Source organism: Aplidium turbinatum, chromosome 15, assembly GCF_918807975.1.
Source record: "Aplidium turbinatum chromosome 15, kaAplTurb1.1, whole genome shotgun sequence".
NCBI classification, from domain to species: Eukaryota; Metazoa; Chordata; class Ascidiacea; order Aplousobranchia; family Polyclinidae; genus Aplidium; species Aplidium turbinatum.
The window spans coordinates 9,772,643-9,795,031 of NC_137486.1; the positions used below are offsets into that span (position 1 = coordinate 9,772,643).

The 22,389-nt window shown below is 37.2% G+C and overlaps 1 pseudogene across 1 annotated transcript in view; it reads right to left on the minus strand.

The window, feature by feature from the left end:
* LOC145783951 (uncharacterized) overlaps nucleotides 1–18,125 on the minus strand; it is a 29,507-nt pseudogene extending 11,382 nt beyond the window's left edge. Inside the window, exons 1-7 of the transcript XR_014290972.1 lie at nucleotides 17,993–18,125; nucleotides 8,206–8,344; nucleotides 7,236–7,410; nucleotides 2,641–2,690; nucleotides 2,272–2,445; nucleotides 1,839–2,028; nucleotides 1,253–1,449 (exon numbers count right to left, since the gene is read on the minus strand). The product of XR_014290972.1 is annotated as an uncharacterized LOC145783951 (transcript). The remainder of the gene's footprint in view (nucleotides 1–1,252; nucleotides 1,450–1,838; nucleotides 2,029–2,271; nucleotides 2,446–2,640; nucleotides 2,691–7,235; nucleotides 7,411–8,205; nucleotides 8,345–17,992) is intronic.
* Nucleotides 18,126–22,389: the final 4,264 nt, after the last annotated feature.

The following is a 22,389-nucleotide window of genomic DNA, read 5'->3' on the forward strand; positions in this document are numbered from 1 at the left end:
CTATTTTTAAATAAAGAAATTTGTGAAACTTGGATCAACCACCATGGGCAAACGAAGCAGAGTAGAGTAATCAGGTTTAACATTCGAGGGCTAAATGACAGAACGAGCTAAGTCCATTTTTGCATTTTTGTGGTTAGATACTGGAAAGTGTTTCTCAAGCCCCGTATTTTTACTGACAGAAAGAGCTAAGTTCTAGCCTGAACAGGTTTCTCAGAACTGACTGCTCATTTTAAACTAAGTCCAGAGGGCTATACGACACAATGAGCTATTGCTACATAGCTCATTGTGCCGCTTCTGCATCTATACCATCTCTATTGACAAAATGAGCTAATGTGACATAGCTCATTTTGTCATCATTGCCGACTTGCCGCCACAGGTCCAAAATATAGTCACACAGTAAAAAAGAGTGGTTTGACTTCAAATTTAAAATTAAAATTTTTAAATTTTAAAATGCCATTTTCTCAAAACTACTTTTGGGTGACTTGGCTCGTTCTATCATTTAACCCTCGATATTTAGGTTTATTTTAACATTTACAAACAACAACAAAAATACATAGAAACAAATTTCACATCAAACGTTTTCGAAATCACATGATGTCCTCTTCACGAATAAATACACTAATTTAATTTACGTCTGAACAACATACTACGGTTAAATGATTAATATCATACAATCTGATTACGTTTCTCGGCCTCGTATGTTTATGTTAGCCTACAAGAGAAGCTCTCTACAGAAGCTCTGTCTTAGCTCAAGTAGGCCATGATAAAAATGATATGCTACTTTTTTGTCCCCACAGCCTACAGCCATTCTAATAACACGAGACGTCTTTTGTGGTAAACTAAAGTCGTTGTTTTCTAATTTTCAAAAATATATTATAGGTCCCTTGTCCCACACATGACAGTATGCTTCACAGTTGTTTGCGTTGCATTTGATTACCAAGAATAAATCTATCAATAAATGGTATATACAATTTTATGCACTTTACTAAACATAATCCTGATCAATCTTAATTTAATTTTTTCGCTCACGATATTACACAATACACAACTAAAAATAGTTTTAATGTTCAAAAATCAAATTTTTATTAATTTGTAAAAAAAACTGTTGTGCCTCAACATGAATTTCGTGAAAAAATAAATTTTATAAAAACTGTCTTTTTTTAGTAATATACATTTCCACCCCACGACAACCTACCCGGCGGCCAGATTTCCCGACGCATCTTTTAAGCTACACAGTGAAACACAACTTTACCTCGGTCTATCGAGTGCATCAATTGAAAGAACTTCTTTTTTTCCATCCGTGATGACCACGTTGATTCTCTTGCTATTTCTCGCATTATTCTCGATGTAGTCGTCAACTGGACTCTCGCTGTCGTTGTGGACATCAACGCTATATGTCTCCTCCATCCTCAAGCGCTCCTCTTCTTGAATTCTTTCGTACTCTTTTGTCTGTATTCAAACCAAGTACAGTTTACTACAAAGAACAGACAGTCACAGCAAATGTCTGCTTTTTACCATTGCTTGCCTTCTTTTGAAATAAACACAACAAACTTTTTTTCTGGTTTAAATCGTGGCCCGAGAAAGTCGTGGCCTGTTGTTGTGGGCCACAGTTTGAAAGCAGGTGTCTTTCAAGGCCAAAAAGCTTTTGCAACCAAGACTTCAACTGTTTACGTGGAAATCAGTACTGTGAGCATACATACCATAGAATATTTTTATTAAACTACTGCGTAGCTACAGCCACAATGCTCACATTGGTGACTTATTGAGTAGTAGCCTATGAGCAAAGTTTGGTTGAATTTTCGGATAGAATTTTGTTAGAAATTTAGGTACGCATTCACCTGAGAGTCTTGAATAGATTTTTGCAGTGATATGATTTCCTCTTTTGCTTTGGTAAGATCTGATTCCAGTTTGTTGTTTTTGGAGGATTTTTCCTTGGTTTCATTTTTTAAGTCTTTGTGCTTCATTTCCAGATTTCTGTGGCGTTGCTCCAAGCGGTGATGCTCATAATAACCAAGTTCAGAATGAAGTCTAAGTAATAATACGAACAAGTGATTATTCAAAATCATTGATATAGATAGTGAAGTTTCTCAATTTACTAGATCACAACCACAACATCCACAACGTAATTCTCGTCCATAACATGCTTCGAAAACCAAATTTTTTTTATTCGTACTGAAGAATGTTTGTTTAATTATCGTACCACAAATTAATTTAAGCCCCAAGTGACATCAACAAGCACAAATCAGTATTTACAGAAAATGTCAGACATACTTTTTTACATCTTCTGTGTTAGTTCCAATAGATACCAGCATTGGATTCTGAGTGGATGTAGTCTTCATTTTTGGACAAATGCACTGCACAGTATACTCTTTCCCACATTGAAATTCTACTCCAGGTATATTTGTGACTTTGACACTCTAAAAAAAAGTTATTTTGCCATACAGACTTATTGCCAAGCCGTACATTTACTTCTATGATAGTAAGTTACTGTATAATAACGTGAAGTGGACCTTTTGAAAATTTTATCTCAATCTACCTATCCATTGTGCACTTCCCAAGTTTTCTACGAATAACATGTGTTTCAAATTTGAATTTAGACTTGACAACAAAACAATTCCATAAAGTAACTAACTTACAAACTTTTCATTTTCGTCCAACGATTTAACTTGAGCGCAGGGAAGCACCATGCTCTGCGAACAAAAGCAGAAAATTTATTTTATCAATTTGCTGAAACAACTTTGAGAAGCGCGTTGCGACATTAATTAAAATATAAAAGACTGATCAAAGGATGCCATTTCAAAAATTTCCAAGTTGCTTACGCAATACGCATAGATTACACTGGTCTACACAAAATTTCAGGTTTGGGTTTTGACAACTCATTTTAGCTAATTTTGGGTCGCTGAATCCGAAAATGAACTCAGATTTTTTCTATCACATCACGTTTTTGAGATATGAAATATCCCTAATTTTTGAAAAAAATCAATTTTTGCCCCCCTCTGTTGTCAAAACAAGGAATTCTGATGCAATAAACACTGTTTTACCTGCAATAATCTAGCTTTAATTAGCAAACAAGCATTCTTTATTATATTCACACAAATTTGCGTTGTCTTTATTAAAATTTCATGCCTTGGAATAAAAAATAGGCATGCAAAAGAGCAACCATAATAACATCAAACGCTACATTATGCTGACGAACATGTCGATAGGACAATGACAAGGTATTATCTGAATTATAGCCTACAGTTCACACAATATGCACATAGACATTCCAATGGAGTGCAGAAATTCTGAAGACACACACAGAAATAGCAAAGTGCCAAAATAAAGATTGACTCAAAGGGATTTGGGCAGGGCGAGTTCAGAAACAGTCAAAAACAGAGCTTTTATAAAATACGAACTCTTCACTTATTAGCTTAAAAATGCTCTTTTGAGGGACTTTCTTTTATGAGCAGCATCTGGAATTTCTCTTTTAAAACTCCAGCAATAGTCGGCCATCATATGACAATCCCACCGACCTTGATAACGTTCCTCCATAATTTTAATATCCTGGTGGAAACGTTCACTCTGTTCTTCACTAACTTTCCCAAGGTTTTCTGGAAACTCATCCGCATGGCTCTTCAAATAGTGAACTTTGATGCTCATCCTGCATCCCAAATTTTCAAAACTAAGCAGTAGCTCCCTTAAAAGATCTTTATAATTTTCTGCTTTTCTGTTTCCCAAAAAATTTCTCACAACAGCATCGAAAGCATTCCAAGCTCTAGCCTCGAATGGCAACATTGATTTTACAAAATTTTCATCCTTTAACAATTGCCTGATTTGTGGTCCATTGAAAATCCCAGCTCTTTTTTTCTCTTCACTGAGACCAGGAAAAGCATAACATATATACTTAAAACACTCTCCTTCATGATCCAAAGCTTTTACATATTGTTTCATGAGACCAATTTTGATGTGAAGAGGAGGCAAGAGGATCTTTTTGATATCAACTAACTGATCACGTATGATATTTTTGTCTCCAGGTGCCAAGGTGAGCCTTGGAGGCCACTCTTCTTTGTTCCAGTGCTGATCCTTGGCCCTGCTGTCCCAGTAGCATAGGAAACATGGGTATTTGGTGTAGCCACTTTGTTGCCCAGCAAAAAGTTCACCATTTTTAAATCTACACAGATGAGCCAACCATGCTCATGGTACTTTAACTTTTCAAGAACGGTTTTGATGTTCTGATACTCTTCTTTCATTGTCACCGAATGTCCTATCGGAATAGAACCGTACACGTTACCATTGTGAAGTAGAACACACTTCAAACTTCGTTTGGAGCTATCAATGAAAAGTCTCCATTCGTCTGCATCATACTGTGGGAGTCCCATTTCTAGAAGAAGCCCTTCTATATTGTTGCAATAAACGAAATCATTGTGGGAAGCAAAATATGGAAGCATTTCTTCTTCTCGTTTGCGATAAAATGTCACGCTTGTACCAGCTTTGAGAAGTTTCCTTTCCTGTAGCCTTGATGCCAATAACTCCGCAGATTGCTTAGGCAAATACAAATCTCTCACTAAATCATTTAATTCCATCTGATTAAACTGGAAAGGCTTGTCTGACAGATCCTCGGGTGCTGGTTGAACAATTTCACTTTCTCCTTCACTAAACGATGCTTCTGAAGAAGAAATAGCCTCTTCGTGTAGTTCTGGAAGTGATGTAAATACTGGCAGTGGCTTTTCATCACTGTGAGGAACTGGCCGCAATGCCGAATCCAGATTTGGATATTTCAAACGATGTTTACTCTTTTTGTTATACCCTTTCACACTAACAAGACAAAAATAACAATCGTCAACATGATTTCGTTGCTCTCGCCAAATCATGGGTATTCCAAATTTTATTTGTGAACCTTTTCCTTGCGACCAACTTCTCAGACATTCAACGCAGGTCTTGCACACTTTATGAGGAGCCCAGCTTTTGTCCTGGTTCCCCAACTTGACTTTACAGTAAGCAAGATATGCCCTTTTTACAAACGTGGTAATATTGCATTGTTGAGACTTCAACATGAAGCATCCACAAATGTAACAAAATATATCCGGATCATTACAACATTTTCTTCTTTTGCTGGAAGCAGACATAGCTTGAGATCAAATATAACCTTTCTTTGTTAGTAGGCTAGTCTTCTAAGAGCAAGTTTTTCCACAGAAACACCACTATATCAAAAACTCTAACCGACTTGAACTCAAACTTATAAAGTATGAAAATACCTTTTCCTTCTACAAACCACTTTTCAGCTTGAACTCTGATGTTAGTCTGTACAATGTACATTGTGCTTTATGAAACTTCTAAATAAATCTTCCTTACTAAGCAAGAATTTATTACTAAGTCAAATCTACTCCCAGCAGCTGTCTTCCTACGATATTCCATCTGCACACTGTGCACGTGTTTGCACAGAGATAGCAGCTGACCCACAGATAACGCCTGAGAAGCCAAGACAGGGAGTTCAAGCCAGCATGGAAAAACTCAACGCTACCAATCTTCACTATGTCCTATTAGGATTATCATAACAGGAATTTTTTTTATTTTAGAGGAAATCCGAACCAATTTATGAATTTAGTGTAAAAATATCTCTATGTTTGAAAGTTTATAAATTGCGCCATAATCTAACCAACAGTTGTACAATGCATTGTTTTAACAATTACATTTTACTCTGATTGTTTGTTAATATATGGCGCTGTTAAAACAAAATAAATTGACTTGACTTATAGCTGTCAGAAAATAATTATATTTGACATTTTACTGCACTAAAAAGGGTAAAAATTGGTCAATTTCATAAAATAATGGCAACGATAGAAAGAAAACTTGATGTGATAGAGAAAATCTGAGTTCATTTTCGGATTCAGCGCCCCAAAATTAGCCAAAATCAGTTGTCAAAACCCAAACTTGAAAAAAAAAGTTGAAATTTGTAGACCAGTGTTATGTTTGTTTATGTTGGCTAGATAGAAGTCAAGTTTGGATTTTGATTCGGGTTTATTGACGTATGGAAAAATTGTGGAACGCATGAAACAAATCTCAAAGGAGCATGCTTTTATTAATTGGCTAATTGTGGAAAAAGCTGTAGGCCCACTAATTTACACAGTATCAATATTTAAACCGACGGTTCAAGCACATATTATGCAAGCCTGGGAATTGAAACCAGGCAGCAGGCGCGAATCTAAGAGTTTTTTTCGGGGGGGGCCATAAAATTTGAAAATCAATTAAAAAGAAAGAAAAAGCTAAACAGATATGAACAATGATACTACGACATATACGATATGCTAGAAAATAGACATTAAAACAACCATTTTCATCAATTGTGATGCCGAGGGACTAATATCAGCTGTTTAGAAGCATATCAAACCATTTGATGCGGAAACATACAATTTTTCACAAAATTTCGGGGGGGGCCCGGGCCCCCTGGGCCCCCCCCATAAATCCGCGCCTGCCAGGCAGGCAATTGTAACCCGGCTAGGTATACAAAATAATCCTAGAAAAAAAAATCCAGCGGGTTAAGTTGCAGGTTTAAAATGTCGCCACACCTTGATATCCCCGTTGTTAATGATTCGATTAACAATTATAGCTCACATACGAATGATCTAACCTTTTGTAAAGAATTTAACGACTAGTCTAATTTTATCTCTAGAAATCCAGGTTAAGTCAGGTTACTGTTATACTTCCCATGTTAGGTTGCTTCTTTCTAAGCATGGTCCAGTCCATAGCATATCTTATCTTTTAGTAGTTTTCTAGTGAAATGTGTTTCATTGTTTTGAACTACGTTTTAAAGTTCGTGTGGTTGAAGCAGAACATCTACAGTACATTAACATTTAAAAATAACATTTTTATGAAAGTGTAAGAGTGTAGTAAGCAAAAGGTTGTAAAACATGGTTAGTGGGTACATATCTCGGGGTGTGCGCTTGAGCAACGTATTCTAAGGACTGCTCTCCATTCAGCGGCATCTAATGGATGGAATAATTTCTTGGCAACTAGACTTTAACAATCGGAAACTTCACTCTGTCAATCTCGGTGGCTGGGCCTGCGTCAGTGATTCAGCCTCTACAGGTATGCGAAACCGCCAGGATTAAGCTCTGCAAGTAGCCTTCCCAGTCCGAGGATAAAGATTCAATCAATCTTCGCTGCCGTATGGCGCTTTGCTGTAAAATCCGAGGCTGCAATGCATCAGGCTAAACAGATTCAATATCTTCTCAACCATCGTTGAAAATGTTAACCTTTGTCTGCACTTCTGCATCTTCCAAGGAAATCGTTTGGCAATGCATGTCTTGAAGAGTCTGCATCCCAAAGTCCACCATGATAGGCGGAGGAGGAGACGGACTCCTGGGCAGCATTTGATTTTGCATCAATTCAACAATTTCGTCTTTTTGATCTTTCACTTCCTGCTCCAGTCTAGGAAAAGAATACAATTAATGTTTAGACAGTTCAAGCAGTCTAAACGTATTTTAAACTTTCAAAAATGTATTGTTTTTGAAATTCTGAGATCCAAACAATGATTACTGTTGGTCTATTATAATTAGCATTGGAAAAGAACAAAAAGATTGTAACATCCAATAGACTCCCAATTAGACTGAAATCAAAAATCTTCAACACCTACGCTTTACCAGTCGTGCTGTACGGTCTAGAATGCGTAAATTGGACATCATCAACAATGAAAAAACTCACTCCCTTCCAAAATCACATCATGAGAAGCATGACCAACAAAAGGCTACTTGACCACACGAAAACAGAAGATCTTTTAACTATGACAAAACTACAACCAATTGCAGCAATAATAAAATCAAAAGTTTTAAAACTGTTCGGCCACACTAAAAGATCACAATTCGGAATCAGCAAAGTTTGCATAGAAGGCAAAGTAGAAGGAAAAAAAAACCGTGGCAGACAACCAAAACGATGGCAAGACAACATCCAATCATGGACCTGACTCAACTTGGCGACACTGGGCGAGTTGGCTCAAAATCGCCACTCTTGGAAGCAAATAACCCATGTTGATGCGCAATCTGCTGCAGGCGGAGATGACGACTGATGATGATTATAATTAGACCACATCTCAATTTATTCACACTGCCAGAGCCAAATAGTTTGCCTTTGTCAGCTTTAGGTAGCCAATCTATATCATTATGATAAAAACTCTGCCAATCTACGTTTGTACTATGAACACTCAAAATAAACGATGTAGGCTACTACCTCGCTTTTTCTTTCAGTAAGTCGGCAACTTCCGCACATAGGGGAACCACCCCACGACGTGAGGCTCTGATCACAAATGCAACGGCTTGAGAAGCGGTTGACTTATCAGTGCTTACGTCAGCTAGAGGAAACTCAGGATCTAAAATAAAATTGTTTTAAAAGTTTATTTTTTTATTGACATTAAAGTGATCTGAGGATTGTGTTTACGTGATGACCTAGTTTTCACTGATTGTTTTTGAGTAAGACTAAAACCAGAAGAAAACTTTTCATCTTATACTGTTATTCTTTACCAACTCTTTATGATAATGATTACCGCCTTTGGTAAATCCAAATTAAAACTATGCCGGGAAATGGCGAAAAATAATAAGTGTGTTGAAAGTTTAATGAACTATATTCTACCAATTAGGAATAAACAATAAAACTTTTTAAGTGATAGTAATTCCCTCTTTTTGACAAGTTTGCCAAGGCGCTTGTCATTATTAGACTATATTATTTATTTATTTATTTAATATTTTTTAAACTTATATAAATAGTGGTGTGAGCGTTATCGTTCGAAGCTTATGCATGGCGCATCTGAGTACTTTGTTTCAATTAGTATAGGCTATACATTCCTTTCTTTTACATTCTGTAATGAGTTTTTTTAATTGAGTTTAGCAGCACTTAATTGCACATTTCTTGTTTGGTTTGTTTCGATTAAACTATTTTGAGTTTTTGAAGGACTTCGTTTAAATAATTTTTTTTTGTAGTAGGCTATTTATATTTTAATTTTTTTTCCAAAGAAGTTTCTAAAAAAGAACTTTCGGCTCTGTTTCGTTTCGTTACGCAATGGGCACAAAATTTAAATGCACGAGAAACTCAGAGCCAAAAGAAATCAAGGTGAAATGTTTAGGGCGTGGTTAATCTCTTTGTTCTTTGAAGGTTTACAAATGAGTTAGATTTACAAGTGTAAAGCTGTTTCTACAACTTTTTCAAAAGGCTTGTTTTTCATTGCAAAGCTCATTTATTCGTTCAATTACTTTTCGTTTCGAATTAAGTTTTATGAGAAAGAGGTTTTGTTTTCTTATTATGATGCGCCTGTTTGGCAAAAAAAAATCGCTTCGTACACCTTTATTTCATATATACCTTGGGAAGGGATTCAGTAGAATGAGATTATTAACTAAACTGCATTAACTGCCAAGAAGAGGGTGTGTTAAGAAAAAGTGTTGCAGGATAACTTTTCAAATTTTATGCAGAAATGCTATTTTAAATTAGTGATCGCCTAAATCTTGCCGGTTAAAACTTGAACTTAAACAAAATTATTCTAAAGCGATTTATAATTAACTCATCTTGCAATGATATTTGTTACCTTACTAAATAAAAAAAAACCTTAATTTAAAAAAATGCTTCACTAAGCCAGTGAAATTAAAATATGAAAAAACTTAAAACTACTTCAAAGGCATATAAAGTGTCATGTGTCGAATGGTTAGTCTTGTTATTTCTTTCTGGTTATAAGTTCTGCATGTAGATTAAATTTGTTGACATTGTAATGTTTAGATGAGTTTAATTGAGATGATAAACATTATTTTTATTAATTTTGGAATAATTTTCAATAAGCAAGACTTGGGCAGCAACTACTGTAAAATAAAAGTTTAGCCGAAAAGTTTAAACAACACCTGGCAACACTGACTTTTAACACACCCTCTTCTTGGCAGGTAGTTGAACATCCCGCATTCTAAAAATCACTGAACTTAGGCCTTATGTTGGTCTAATCAACAAGTAAAATATACAAGACTTTTGCACTGGTAAAATAGTCATGTCTCGCAACACGCTATTGACTTAACAATTCGTTGCTGTACAAAAATGTCGCAAGATAACATTGCAAGTTACAAGAGACTCTTGATATGTCTCACCATGGCCACCTAAAGATACGGCCTGATTTGTCACATTTTGCAGAAATTTCCAGGTTTTTCTAACTTTGGGCGAACGTTTAAATAGGTTTTTCTAAAAATTAGATGTTTACGCTTTCTTTATTCTTTTCCTCAGATGACACAATAGGTTTTAACATTCTCACATGTTGAAAAACAAAGAAAATTTGATTTTGTAAATTTTAGTCAGACTGTTAATTTGCAATAACAGTCTGATTTTGCGTTTTTCAACTTACTTTTTCTCATTTGCTACTGCTTCCCCAAAGCAACAAAAAAGTTTTATGTCATTAGTAAACCGCATAAAGTAAAAACATCTCAAAAAATGTCAGTCAAGCACTAGCAGTAGCTGTAATCAAAATCTGCAAAATGTGACAAATCAGGCCGCATCTCCAGGTGGCCATGGTCTCACATACTTTCCATGGTTTGCAATTGAGAAAATACCGTTGACATAGTTTGTGGAATGATTATCACTTTGCTTTTGCCAAAATTAGGTTTGATTTCACGTTTTCGATGTAAAAATCATGGTTGCTCATTCAGGTCAAGTGTCTCACTAGACTACGTCACAAAATCGGTTTAATTGACAGTTCCCCAGTCAGCAAAGCTGATCTTTTTTACATTGTTTGAACGTCTGCAGACAATAAATCAATGTAAAAAGGACCAGTTTTGCTAGCTGGGTCGTCGACTTTTTCGGCCCAGCGTTACTTTTGGCTCTATTTGTGGTGGCTATAAACCTCCAAGCACGTTTAAGATGCCACAGATTGAACGTATTTTGAAAATCAAATCTGATTTAAAAACAGGTGATAAATAGCATTCTCATGAAATATTTCCATTTGCTGCAAATAAAATGGACAATAAATTCTATTTGAACGAAAGTAAATCAAGAAATGAACATTACTTTGAAACGTATAAAACTGTTTCAAAGTCTTTTGTTATAATACTCAGAGCTGTTGTGAGGACGTTGGGCCTGGTGCCAATAAGAGCCGCGGAAATCCCCTATACAAGACTTTTAACGAAGACAATTTGATTCCAAAGAATTCTTGCTGTTTTTCGTTTCCGTCCCACTGAAGCAATTTCAGTATCTGTTATGTATTTTAGTTTATTTGCATTGAAACGATGTACTTTGTTTTCGTTTCCCTCAGGTCTTCTCTTTTGCTTAGTATTCATCCGCCTGCTTTTGCTAATTGGCACTTCTCGCTTTGGGCTTACTTTGCAGGTTTCACACTATATCTTGGTTGTGCAATTTTATAATAAAACAGAATTCCAGTATGACTCTGATTGAATGAGCTAAAAACACAACAGAGTTATTTGGCGACGAGGATGGGATGCTGAACGTCTGAACGAGAAACTTACAGTGGTACGCAGAAGTGTTCAGTTTTAGTCCCTACGAGTTTTACTTTCTACAAGTTTTAGTTTTTTTAAATTATTTAAAATATGGACAAGGTGGTGGAATTAATGCAGTCGCAGCTAGAACATATGCGACAACAGATGCAACAGCAAGAAGAACAGGCGCGACAACAAAGGCAACAGCAAGAACGTCATCATGAAGAACAACTGAAGGATTTAATTTCAGCCCTCAAAATTCCATGCGAATCGGAAAACCAAAAACGATTTTCTCAAGCTATTCCTAAATTTTGTGAGTTTAATTCAACTTTAGAACTTTGGACTGATTATTGGTCACGATTTTGCACATTTGCAAAAGCACAGTCCGTTCCTGATGATAAGAAGGCTCAAGTTTTCCTCACTAACCAGTCAGCCAGCATCTACAAGATGATCCTCAATCTGGCCGCACAAGAGTCTACAGCAAAGCCAATCAATGAACTTACAATGGAGGAAATTTCGAATTACATGAAGGCACAGTTCGACCCTAAGCGCTTCGTTATTCGTGAACGATTTCGCTTCTGGAGCAACTTGAAGCGGAAACCAGGTGAGACTGTTCCAGAATTGGGTGCACGAATAAGGCAAGCCGCTGCCACGTGCGACTTTTCTTCTATTACTAATCCTTTAGATGAAGCTTTGCGTACTTGTTTTATGTGCTCGGTAGGAAACGAAGCAGTTCTTAAAGCTCCCTTTAAAATTAAACCTGACGATCTTACTTTTTCACGTGCTCTTGAAATAGCCATAGAAACTGAAGACGCTGCCAAAGTGGCTAAGGAGACGGTGTTTGGCACTGAACCGTCGGTGGTACATAAAGTTAAAGGCACCGATAGACGATATTCTTTCAAGAAAGCTACAGTGGCCAGTGCTAATGCGAACAAGCAAAGTAAGTGCTATCGATGTGGTAACTCTAATCACCTTGCTAACAACTGCAGATTTAAAAATGCGGTCTGTCATTTCTGTAAACTTGCAGGGCATATACAATCCGCATGTCGTAAAAAAGCCGCACAAGTTCATTCTTCTAAGGTCAACTGCATACAGGAGGTAAATACTGTTCATAATTCATCGTGTAAAGTTCCTAAACTCGAGGTTCGAATCTTTATTAAGTCTTTTCCCGTCTTAATGGAACTTGATACAGCTACAGGGGGAAATTTCATCTCTTCTGAAGTTTGGTCGCAGCTAGGCAACCCTATCTTGCAGACTCCGCAGCTACGTTTTCAGTCGGCAAGTAAGCACTCGATGCCTATTGTTGGATCTTTCACAGCCGAAGCGAGCTGCAACAAATCGGGAAAGACGACCACAGTTCAATTTATGGTATGTGAAATCCCTAACCTTAACTTATTAGGGCGTGATGCTATTCAAGCACTAGATATTTCGGTAGATAAGTTCTTTTCTTCATTACATGCTATTCATCGTCACAACGACATAGATTTTAACTTGCAAAAATCATGTTCCGAGTTATGTGACCAATACGAAGACTTATTTAAACCTGAGTTAGGTTGTCTTCAGGATTACGAATTAGAGATTGAGTTTAACTCTGATTGTAAACCAGTGTTTTCAAAGCCCAGACCAGTGCCTTTCGCCATTCAAGAAGACTTAGCTCTTGCCTATGACGCCGGCATAGAAAAAGGTATCTGGACACCTGTACAATTTTGCGACTGGGGAACTCCTGTAGTACCAGTTCGCAAGGCTTCTACCGAAGGTAAGAAATCCAAATTAAGGGTTTGTGGTGACTATTCTTCGACAGTTAATCCACAACTTAAAACTCACAGGCACCCTTTGCCTCTTCCAGAGGATTTAATGCGTAAACTAGGGGGTGGCCACGGATTCACTAAGATTGACCTGGCAGATGCTTATAACCAGATTAGGTTAGGTCCAAAGAGTCGAAAAATATTGGCATTAAGTACGCATAGAGGGGTTTTATTGCAAAATGTTATGCCGTTTGGCATCTCTTCTGCCCCAGGCCATTTCCAAAAGATAATGGATGATTTAACCAGTGACCTTCCAGGTGTAGCAGTGTACCTGGATGACATTTTGATAAGTGGAGCTACAGCGGAAGAGCATTTCCAGAACCTTAAACGACTACTCGATCGTTTATCTTCGAAAGGTCTTAGATGTAGGAAGGAAAAATGTAGATTTGCCCAGGCAAATGTCGAGTACTTAGGTCATGTTCTTTCTAAACAGGGGATTTCAAAGGGTCCTAAAGTCGATGCAGTACTGAACATGCCTGCTCCTTCCAATGCTGGTACCTTGCGTTCTTTTCTGGGGTCGGTTCAATTTTATTCTAAGTTTATGCCCCCAGAATTTTCTACGGTAGCGCAACCGTTATATCATTTAACCAAGAGTGGTGTTCCTTGGAGATGGGAACATAAAGAAAAATGCGCTTTTGCAAAATTAAAAACGTTTCTTTCCGCAGACGATGTTCTCGTACACTTTAACCCGTTGCTTCCTTTAGGAATTGCGTGCGACGCATCAAGCGTGGGCATTGGCGCCACACTGTTTCACCGCTCCCCGGACGGAAGCGAGAGGCCAATAGCAAATGTGTCGAAAATCTTGACGAAGGCTCAAAGAAACTACAGCCAAATCCAAAAGGAGGCTTTGTCTATCATCTTCGCTTTGAAGAAATTTTATCAGTACCTTTACGGTAGGAATTTTATTTTGGTAACGGACCATAAGCCTATACTTTCACTTTTTGGTCCAGATAAACCTACCCCTTCGCTGGCGGCTAACCGGTTAGCACGCTGGGCGTTGTTTTTGAGTCAATTTAGTTATACTATAGAGTATCGCAAAACAACGCATCACCAAAATGCTGACGCCTTGAGCCGTCTTCCGTCCAACGATGACACAATTTTTGATGGGGAGGAAAGTGCAGATGATGTTGATATTGTCTGCGCAATTGATACGTTGGATTCGCAGGTTAGTCATTCCGATTCTTCTACTTTGCGCAAGGAAACTTCCAAGGATCCAGTCTTGTCTAAAATCATTCGCTTTACACAAGAAGGATGGCCTGCGAAATCAAACTCTAACGATCCAATCGAACAGTTTAGAAGAGTTGCTGATTCTCTAACAACATGTTATGGTTGTTTATTATATGGTTCTAGAGTAGTTATTCCTTTTAAACTTCGCAATGATATTCTTTCTCTTTTACACGAAGGTCATTTCGGCATGCAGCGAATGAAACAGCTGGCCAGGACAGCAGTCTACTGGCCCAAGATCGACGCGGACATTGTCGACCTCTGCCGAACATGTACTACATGTGGTGAGCATCAAGCTGCACCAAGCAAGGCTCCTATCCACCCATGGATAGCTCCAGAGAAGCCTTGGAGTCGAATTCATGTCGATCACGCTATTAATTTTTTAGGTTCCAATTGGCTTATTGTTACCGATGCTTATAGTAAGTATCCTTCTATTCACCCAACTTCTTCCGTATCGACGTCTGCTACTATTGATCTTTTAGAGCAGGATTTTGCCCATTTTGGATACCCCCACTCCATTGTCTCAGACAATGCGACTACGTTTTCTTCAGAAGACTTCAAGAATTATTGTAAAGCTAGGGGTATAGTCCACACCACTGGAGCACCATACCATCCAGCTACGAATGGTGCTGCCGAGCGTTTGGTGCGCACTTTCAAGCAGGCGTTGAGAAAATCGTCGTTACCGCCTAAAAGTGCCACCACTCAATTCTTGATGCAGTTTCGGCGTACGCCTAATGCTAGTGGTTACTCTCCCAGTGAGTTATTAAACCACCGACAACTACGTACTAAATTAGATATTTTACTTCCTTCCTCAGCTCAGATCACGAAACCATCGACGAGTCCTTCGCCTCGGAAGCAAAACCGGAAAACAATTAACTTCGATGTTGGTGATCCTTGTTATGCTTTATACTTTGGTTCCAGGCAAAGCCGAAGCCCTCGGTGGGTTCCTGCCGTCGTGGTGAAGCGACACGGGAGTCGTAGTTTGCAGGTTCGAGTGGACCCTCGAGGTCCAATATGGAGACGCCATATCAACCAGCTACGTCCGCGTTACATCTCGCCGGAAGACGGGGACCCAGGGGAGACTACTTTCACGTCGTCATCGACAGCTGACGAGTTTCCAGTTCCATCGACGGCGATTGCGACCGAGGATTCATCGACGCCGACAGCGACCGAGGATTCATCGACGCCGATTGCGACCGAGGATTCATCGACGCCGATTGCGACCGAGGATTCATCGACGCCGATAGCGACCGACGATCCATCATCGTCATCGCATCAAGAACAAACATTAAGGCGATCAAAGAGAAGACGCCAACCACCTCTTCGTTATGGGTGGTCATAAATTTTATTGGGGAGGTGTTATGTATTTTAGTTTATTTGCATTGAAACGATGTACTTTGTTTTCGTTTCCCTCAGGTCTTCTCTTTTGCTTAGTATTCATCCGCCTGCTTTTGCTAATTGGCACTTCTCGCTTTGGGCTTACTTTGCAGGTTTCACACTATATCTTGGTTGTGCAATTTTATAATAAAACAGAATTCCAGTATGACTCTGATTGAATGAGCTAAAAACACAACAGTATCTAAAGTGGTTCCAGGCTCAGGTTCAACTCGTTTCTCAACAGTTACCGTTGCTGGTAATAATAGTCCACTCGCTTGTTTATTTGCATGAGTTTTTTGTTAATATCGCACTCAAAATTTTACTTTTGATACCTTGACTTATGACATGCTTTGCATTATGTTAAAACGTCAAAAAATTGATCGAAAATACGCCAACACTTTTTTGTAAGAGGCTAGCCTTTAATAATAGATCAGGACAACAAACTAAACAAACATATCATTAACTTACTATAGCACAGTCATGATTGGTGCTTTAAATTCAGCGGTAATATTCTCACGTTCAGGATTTGACATTATTACTTTTTGCCCATGTTATTATGCACTGAAAGCTACAAATTATGGGATATTTGTCAAGTACCCGGATACTATGTTATTGGTTCCAAAAAGTTAAATTATATCGAGAAGATTTAATCTTTCAAAAGGAATCTTGATATTTTTATGGGAAAGTACAGTAATATTATCAAAAAAAGTTTTGTTTCTGTTTTGATGGTTGACCACTACCAACTGCCAACTGGTTCATTAATATCTGATCCCAACACAATCATTTTTAAAAAAATGACTCCAGAAACGTAAAAAAAATCAGACTCTGATGACTCCAAACTCAGCAAACGACTGTGAAGTTGAATAAAAAGCACCCGACTCGGCGATAATAATGAATCGACTTCGACACCAAATACAATGGAACTTTTCTGTCTTTGCTTCTGATTTTGAAATGTAGGCTTGCAGATAACTTCGCAAATAAGTTTAAACTTAAAAATTGTAGTTAACTTGTGGTTGAAATACTTTGTAGTGAAAATATTGAAATACTGTCTAACAATTTTTGAAGTATTGCTTAATGGTTATATTATTTCAACAATATTGGCCTACCCTTAAATTTATGTTGATAGTGTTGCAAATCATAACAGTTTAAAAACCTATTAAACAAGTTTTCTAAAAAAAGTTTTTCACATGGCATAATATTTGCCCTGAAGCTGAAGAACCTACTGTTGAAGTATGAAAAACATAAGAAAACTAAAACCAAACAGTCACATTACTCGAAGGCAGGGGCGCGGGAAGTAGGGGTGCTCAAGGGGCTGCAGCCCCTCTAGAGCTAATTCAGCCCCCCCTGGAATTTTCGATTATTGCTTCAACCCCCCCTAGAAAATTCTGACAATTTAAGGTACATGACGTTGTAAAGGAGGTGAGGCTTATTGTCGATGCCTACTTCGTTCAAAGAGTTGCAGTTGCAATTGGTGAATAGTCTAAACGTAAATCTTTATTCATGTTGCTTTTTGGTTCTGATTAAATTGCCTGCAATTTGCTGGGTTTCTGTCCTACTCGTTGGTGCGTTCGTGCTTCTGCCCTCGCTCGTGTTGTTAAGTGCTACCTTACCCTGTTGCAATGTCTGACCGACATGACAGAAGATAGTGCAATGAGAGGAGCGCACGTACAAAGATATTCGGCTTCGTAAAACAAGCACGCACGATGCGACTTTATTTTTCGATTAACTGCAGTGGCCGGTGAAGTTTTTCAGCTTGCAGAAGCCGTCGCAAGATACCTTCAAAACAAGAAGATCTCTGCTTCTACAGCTTTAGAGTCCATCACCATTCTCCACAAACGGATCAAAAATCTCAGAAAAAAATGAATCCATTTCTAAGCTTACGGAAGCAGCGAACGTCTTTACGCCTGCCTATAACCTAAAGACGCCAAGCTGACAACACTACGGCAGCTTCAGCCCCCCCTAGAGAAAAATAGTTACCGCGCCACTGCTCGAAGGTCTATCAATTTTTGGACTGCACCAGTGTAACGTTAGCCTACTTGACAACTAAACAAAAACACTTTAACAGCGTTTTAAAAGAGTAAAAACTAAATATAAAAACTTGTTTGTAACCGCTGTACTTAAAATGCTTCAACACACAACTGCTGCCTTGCCACCTACTTTCCAAGTCTCCCCAGTTTACTTCCATGGCTTCATCAATGGCTTCTTGAAATGGTTCAAAGATATTAAAAGAAGAATCGGGTGGCTTATTTTCTACTTTGTTTGAGCGTTTAAATCCTTTCTTACTAAACATTTTTTAGCTTTAAATAGACAACTTTTGTCCTCCTCTATCATTACATGTTTTCAGACAATGATTCCTGATAGTCCGTTCAAAGAAACCAATAAAAAATTCATGCTTGTCACATGACCTCATACATAATATATCCTTGTTGCCAAAGAAACGGTAAACAAGTTTTTCATGGATGGGACATTTTTAAGCGTTATGACGTTAATTCAACGTCAAACTTTTGTTAAAAAAGAATAGTCAAATCTTTTGCTTTATCGCAAAATGTATGGCAAAAAAGTTCATTTTTTTTTCAACCAATGACTTACCGGTTCAATCGTTTAACTTTTATTTATGGTGCAGCTATAGATTATAATCATACTTTTTGGTCTCAGATGATATTTTTACCTTTGCTAAGCAACTAATGAAGCCTATCGAGAATTGTGTCACTTTTTTACAGCTAACAAATAAGTTTTTCCCGTTGATACAACTTCTGTTTACATCATCACATTACCATGAAAAAATGAACTTTGCAGGCTGGGTTATTCGCGCCAATAAAACCTTGAAGATAGCCTACACTGTGCCAAAAATATAGGTAAAATATTTATAGGCTGTTGCTGCTTAGTTATTAAATGTCTCTAAAAGTTTCGGAAAAAGTGTTCTTTTGTGAGTAGGCGTAGGTCAGTTCAAAACCCCGTCAGGTTATGCTGAAGATTTTGCCAAAATAACATGGTGTGTTATTCTTCAGCACTTGGAGAATACATTTTGCTCACAACCCAGACTACCACTTATTGAGTTCAGATCTGGTAAAGATCTGGTCAACAGATCCGTACCCGATGTTGTGAAGATCTGAACCAGATGAAGTGGCTGTCTGCAAAGAGACTTCGCCCACTCATTGAAGTGACCACGGATGAATATCTTTATATCATTTTGTAGTCTGTGCAGTAATTGAACTTAACATACTGTGTCCAAATAATAAAAAGTTATTTTGAAACACTGAAACTATGTAAAAGTTGTTGTTTATCTTTAAATGAGTTTTGACATTTTAAAGATGTTTAAAGCTTTAAGGAAATTTTTCTATTTCTTCTTTTCGAAACAACATGGCCTGCAGACCACTAATCAATCAAGCGCTTATTCCAAAAACTTTTCTTATTTTGATCAAAGATATTTAAATCTTAAAAAAAATGAAGATTTTGAAGTCAATTTTGTTTCAAACACGCAAAAACTCACACGTCTTCCAACCTCATGACACTTCTGCAGAAATTAAAATTGGAAAGATTTTAACAATTGCATTTAACAGAATATTTACAATATTTTGATATTCTAAAACGAGGTGAAAAAAGATATTTTCTCTTTTGAAAGTAAGTTTTGACAAGGTTTGACGATTTTATACATAGTAAATCTTTTCGAAATTTTTTTTTTTTGAGTGATGGAAAACAATTATGCAAGCTATGCTTTTAATGACGTAACAAATTAATAAAAGAGTTTTATTTCATCAGGCTTATTTGTTCCTACAAGCAACACAAGTCCCGGTAAATGATAGATACTAGACAATAGATATAGCTAATAATAATTACTAAAAATAAATCTGAATCATATTGCACCTTTGAGACACCTTCTCATTCGACGATTTTTGCGTGACATCATTTTTGATGGCATCATTTCTGCTTCAATAGAATTCTTGCTGTGAGCCAGCGACTTGAATGTGGAGCTGAGATCACGACAGGAATTATGTTTCCGACTTTTGTATATTGTGTCACTGTGACGCAATACTTCTCTCTTTGCGCTTGATGGAAACGTCACTAGCGATGATGTTTGAGAGCTATTAAATAAATAAGAAATGTTTATGTCACTATTTCTGATATTTCGTCATTTAAAAGATTTATTGAAGTGTAACAGGAATCCAAGCATCATCTTGAAAAGATTTCTCAAACTTTTATTTGAATAATTTTTCTACAGAAAAAAAAAGTAAGCTACTATGTTATCAAAAGTAGCCTAAGTTAATCTCTTACTTTGAGTTTAAACGTTTGCTTGTCTTTATACAAGTATGATAGCATCACTAAACTTACTTTTTATAAAAACTCATACTTTAGACTCTTAGAGAATATTTTGGAAAGTATGTGATGGTTTACCTGCTTCTGTAGTCTTCATTTTTATCGCTTAAGCTTTCTGTTATGGTGGTTTCTCTGCCATCATTACAACGATATTTTCTATTCGACATAATTTCTTGATGATGATTTTTCTAGCTAGCCCACATTCTAGCCTATGACCTTGGTACAAAAACAGTAAACTTATTATACCGGCACCTTTTCCTTAATAAATTTATTTTTAAAAACCACAGCTGCTTAGCTTAAATACAAAAAGCTTTATGCGCAATAATTTCTAATTTACCATTCTAAGCTTATTTAATTTCTTTTTACTGAAAATATATGAAGTGACCATAGTTTTCTGCCAAGTGTCTTGGATAAATCGTATCTTTTTGGACAGCTGTCAGTTGCTTGAGCTGTTACTGATGATTTCTAACCTTACCTGTCAACTGTCTCTGTTAAACCCTGCCCATCCTTTATCAGACCTTAAAAATTGTTTTTCTACCATCATTTAAACGTGTTCTCAAGCTCTGTGATTACACCAAGAGGTGGGCGTGTGTAACCTTATTAACAACCAACCTGCACTTAAATCAGGCGTTGTCGCTAACTTGGAGCTTACATAAACCTCAATGAGCAATGAGATCCCTTTCACAAATTTTTTAAATTAAAAATGTTGTTGTACATAAATTTTACGATTTCTTTTTATGTATTTGACCGTGGCATACGAGAATATTTGAGTAGGCCACGCTTTGAGCCTATCAATGATGAGATTTGAAGATTATTTTTTTTTTACTAATTACAAGTTACCCTACTTCCGTACATTTTTAGCAAGTCACAAGATAGTGACCAAATATAGAAAAGCAAGTCTGAAGATTTGAAGTAGGCCTACGGTATTTAAAAAAGAGAAAATGGGCTACCGTTATGATGAGCATATCCGTGGCAAATTTTTTTGTTTTAATAAAGTTTTGAAAAAAGTTACCAAGTCAAAACGTTCACATATAGATATATAATCCATAAAATTGTTAAACAGCGACTGAATTCAAAGCCAGGTAAAGAAATATTTACAAAAATTGTTTGTAAAAAGTGATTGACACTTTGCCATAAATAAACGCTTAGTGCAGCCAGATCAACTATGTCAGTGATGGACGATGGTGCTGGCCAGCGGGCATTGACCAATGACCATGCCAACCAGGTCAGGACTAGTGCTGCGCCTGTCCTAATTGACGGTTGTAGTTGGCGTTGTTGATATCAATGACTTGATACACTTGAACTTTAATCATGCAATGTCATTCTTATGTCCTAATAGCAGCATTTAAAAATAACGCACATTTGGCCAAAGGCCCTTTTACCAGTACAATTTGCATTGGAACACATGTACTTAATCGTTTTCATCAAGGAAAAATTTTGACATTCTTAACTTCTACAACGGGAAATGATAGAAGTCATTCTAAGTCATTACTGTATCTAAAAAGTCATTTTTTCGGACAATGTTGTTGTCAGAAACGTACTTGTAGTGTTGTGACCAATACAAGTTTTTTTTACTACCGTTTTTATTTTAATTTCTGTCTTATTAGGCTACGTCTTTGCATTCGGCTTTTACCGCTACTGCCTATTTCCGAAGTTTTCATTTGTTGAAGTGTTGTTATCTATTAATCACTCCACTCGATAGATGCCACTGAAAGCTGTCCTTAAAACGTGTAAATCAATTTCTGATTTCGGTCTGTGTTTCCCAACACATTATTAAAGAGCTTAGATTTATCAGCGTAGACGCTTTTTCAATTTTGTACTACCCTAATTACGTACATTGTATAAGTCCATGTTTTGACCTGACCTGGATTCAAACTTAGGTGCACAAGAACCGGAGTCGAAGTTATTAACCATTTCGTCACAAGGCTGGTTTTGTTTGTGCAGTGTTTTAGGAAATCTAAATTGATAAAAAAATGTAAACGTCTGCTGCGCAAGTGCAGTTTCCTTGAGGGAACCAACCAGCCAATCGATCCTCCTATACAATGTCTGCAGATGTTGTATTAATGCAAAAAACGATTTACTGGTTGAGTCTTATATTTCATCTTTTTACTGTTTGACAAAGCGCTGCAGCAACATATGTTTGCATTCTCAGAGCTTGTTTAGTTTGCGGTTATAACTATTGGAAGACAAACTTAGATTTAGCTGATTTAGTAAGCTTAGAAGCGAGGCAAGCCTGAATA